The sequence below is a fragment of the Erinaceus europaeus genome, chromosome 13, assembly GCF_950295315.1.
Source record: "Erinaceus europaeus chromosome 13, mEriEur2.1, whole genome shotgun sequence".
Classification (NCBI taxonomy): Eukaryota; Metazoa; Chordata; class Mammalia; order Eulipotyphla; family Erinaceidae; genus Erinaceus; species Erinaceus europaeus.
Genome location: NC_080174.1, coordinates 62,200,251 through 62,204,499, shown reverse-complemented (window position 1 = coordinate 62,204,499; position 4,249 = coordinate 62,200,251).

Sequence of the window (4,249 nt, the reverse complement as noted above, 5' to 3'; positions counted from 1 at the left end):
CCATAAGACCTTCCCCTCAACTTGGATCAAGAACGGTAAAGAATGTTCCATCCTCTGAAGGGAGGTTGGACAATATACTCTATGTTACACCTGAGGAAGATGGGTCCTGATATTGGGGCAGCTTGGAATGTTCCTACTCATGACTGTTGGTATACTTCTAAAAACCTTTTCTGTTTCATTTGGTTTAAATCCCCCCTGCTTAACACTATTCTATTTACATAACACTGTATTCTATTTACATAACCTCTGTTAACAAGCACTACCTTCCCTCCAGGGCATTGGTGGTTTAGTAGTAGAATTCTCACCTGCTCCACCCCCTCTCCTTGTCATATCCTGATTTTCACCAGTCACTTTTCTCTCCACCCTCTCTGTGTCACATCCTGTTCCCACCCTACTGGGCTAGTATATTTATAAGGACAAGATTGTTTGTAGTTTGAGTTTTAGCTTAGCTTGGTATAGATTGCGCTACATCCTGCATGAATAAAGAGATACTGCGTACAGCTCAACCATGAGTCCCTGGTCATCTGTTTCCCATCAGTGAAGCTCAGCATGACATATGGTGCCTGAACAAGGGACTGACATAAGCCCTGAAACAGAGACCGGGACATGGGACCTAACCCTCCTATCGCCCAGATAAGTAAACTTGGCTACCCATCCACCATGGGTTGCCTTTCTACTTATGAAGAGGTTTGCCAAAGCCTCTACTGTTTCATTATGAGACAGTTTCTCTGTCTCTGGAACATTTTACTCTGGGCCACACTTCAGTTCCCTGACCGGGAACTTTGGTTCTTTATGACCGTGATCATAGACCTTGGGATATGCATGGAGATTTCCACTGGGACTTTCTGGACTTCTTCTCGCATGTTTCCCATGGAGAAGGACTACTCTAATTTGAGGAGCGTTCTCCAGTACCCTGGCATTCCCCAAGAATGGAGACACGTGGCTAGTTCTACTCTCCTGATTGGATTCTTTCTTTGATGGGAAGATGCTTTTAAGACGCTGAAGCAATCCAGCAGGAACAGTCAGAAACACTCTAAATGGAATTTCGAGGAGCTTTTTGGACTAGGACGCCCTCCGGGGACTCATAATGCTACATGGTGAGATCTGTTTCATAAAAGAGTGATTTGAATGACTGAATTTTTGTATGACATTGACTTAAAAAAAATGCTAGATGCAGCCATGATTTCTAGAGACATCCAGAAACAATCCAAAAAATTGTTTGTTCCTCCTTTGATTTCTTTTTTACGTCTTGGCATAAATCTGAAATGTTTAATCCTGAAACGGTATGAGTTATGGGCGTGGCAGATAGTGCAATGATTATGTTAATTATTCTCATGCCTGAGGCTTCTACCGTGATTCTTCTGTTTACCTTTCCACATTTTATTGAGTTTAAACTGTTTAAACAACCTTAAAATCATACTAGAAAGGACTTCCAATTATAATGGAGTTATCAATTATAGTAAACTTCTATTCTGCTACAAGTTTTGTTTGACAAGTAAGTGAATTTCAGCTGTCAAGTCTTCACATGAAAAAGCATCTACTCAAATGGAATTCCCGGAAATCCATTTGGATCCTGTTCTCTGACATTGCCCACAAGATGGAATGACTACAACACACCCCCGGAAACCAATGATGTGACCTGGCACGACCTGAAGAAACAGATTCACAGACTCCAAAGATCACTCTCTACAGAAAAGCAGAATTCTGGTGGCTGACATTCCCCATCGAGACAGACATGCAGCGTTTCATCCCTTGGCATTTTCTTCTGTGGTCAGCTACTTTGGACTGACACTTCCATCGGACTTACTGGTACACGCTGCTATGTTTCTCAAAGACTAACTTCAGCCAATTGCCTTGAGATTTTATAGACCATGCCCCAGAGGCAGAAAACTCTCCCTCCTTATTAGGTTATGCCCCCAGAGGTAGGAAACGCCCTTTGAGGCAAGAGATGCCCCCAGAGGCATGAAGCGCTCCCAGAGGCAAGAAATGCCCTTTCGCCTGCTAGACCTTGCCCTTTGAGGCAAGAAACATTCCCCTTGGCATCACACTGGTTATTGCTGCTCACCTATTTTGTTTTCCATGTCTTATGCCAGTTCTTTTGAAAACGCCTGTACGATATAGGTTTCTGTTCACCCCACAATCCTGATACTATGGCCATTAGTTAAAAAGAAAGGGGGAATTGTTGGTATACTTCTAAAAACCTTTTCTGTTTCATTTGGTTTAAATCCCCCCTGCTTAACACTATTCTATTTACATAACACTGTATTCTATTTACATAACCTCTGTTAACAAGCACTACCTTCCCTCCAGGGCATTGGTGGTTTAGTGGTAGAATTCTCACCTGCTCCACCCCCTCTCCTTGTCATACCCTGATTTTCACTAGTCACTTTTCTCTCCACCCTCTCTGCGTCACATCCTGTTCCCACCCTACTGGGCTAGTATATTTATAAGGACAAGATTGTTTGTAGTTTGAGTTTTAGCTTAGCTTGGTATAGATTGCGCTGCATCCTGCATGAATAAAGAGATACTGCATACAGCTCAACCATGAGTCCCTGGTAGTCTGTCTCCCATCAGTGAAGCTCAGCCTGACAATGACCACAGAATGTGAACTCAGATCTACAGGGATGCAGAGGTCACATAGGCTCCTAAGCTGAATATGGGCCCCAGATCACAACAAATCAATGGGGTCTATGGTCAACAATATTTATACACCTTTCCCATATTAGGGAGCTACTCTCTTCCCTGATCCAGCTTTCTAGTTTTTTTCCAGTCATGACATCATCTCCCCAGACAATAACTTGGATCTACATGCATATCATATTTCAGGTTCAGGGAAAAAGAAAACCACCACCACCACCACCAACAACAAAACGAGTATAGCCACAGGCTCTTTGGAATATAACTAAAATATGCCTACTAGCTACCTACAAAACAGAGACCCCCCACCCAACTCTTCATCTTCACTGCTCCAGCCTTTAGGTTCATGATTAGTCAACAGTTTGTCTGGCTTTATATGTTAACTCTCTTTTCAGCCACCAGGTTCCAGATGCTAGCATTATGCCAACCAGACTTCCATGGACAGTCAACCTCACCAATGTGCCCTGGATCTCTGATTCCCCAGAACCCCGCCCCACTAGGGAAAGAGAAAGGCAGGCTGGGAGTATAGATCGACCTGTCAATGCCCATGTTCAGTGGGGAAGCAATTATAGAGGCCAGACCTTTCACCTTCTGCATCCCACAGTGACCTTGGGTCCATACTCCTAGAGGGTTAAAGAAAAGGAAAGCTGGGAGTCAGGCAGTAGCTCAGCAGGTTAAGTGCAGGTGGTGCAAAGCGCAAGGACAGGAGTAAAGATTCGGTTCAAGACTCCGGCTCCCACCTGCAGGGGAGTCGCTTCACAAGCTGTGAAGCAGGTCTTTCTCTCCCCCCTCTCTGTCTTCCCTTCCTCTCTCCATTTCTCTCTGTCCTATCCAACAATGACAACAACAATAATAACTACAACAGTAAAAAGCAACAAGGGCAACAAAAGGGAATAAATAAATAAATATTTAAAAAAATAAAAAAAAGAATAGGAAAGCTATCAGGGGAGGGAATGGGATACTGAGTTCTGGTGGTGGGAACTGTGTGGAGTTGTACTGCTCTTATCCTATGGTTTTGTCAATGTTTCTTTTTTTATAAATAAATTAAAATAAAAAATTCAGTTTTAAAAAGACAGCACAGCTGTACTATAAATTGACCTCTCTCTGTCTGTCTAGACAGGTGGAGATAGTGAAAGAGACCACAACACCAAGTTTTCCTTCAATGTGGTTGGGGCTTGGCTCAAACCTGAGTCAAGAACATAGTCAAACAGTACACTATTCAAGTGAGCTCTTTCACTGGCCCAAGAGACTGTCTCTCACTTGTTCCTGCCACTAGAAGAAAAATGATAATTATGTGATTAAATAGAGATTTTTCACAGAGGCTACAATGTCAGTCACATTGCAATATAAATGTGTTAGATCGGGAGTCAGAAGGTAGCTCAGCGGGTTAAGTGTGCGTGGTGCAAAGCACAAGGACCAGGAATAAAGATCCCCGTTCAAGATCCAGGCTCCCCACCTGCAGGGGAGTCACTTCACAAGCGGTGAAGCAGGTCTGTAGGTGTCGATCTTTCTCTCCCCCTCCCTGTCTTCCCCTCCACTCTCCATTTCTCTCTGTCCTATCCAACAATGACATCAATAACAACAACAATAATAACTACAACAATAAAAAAAC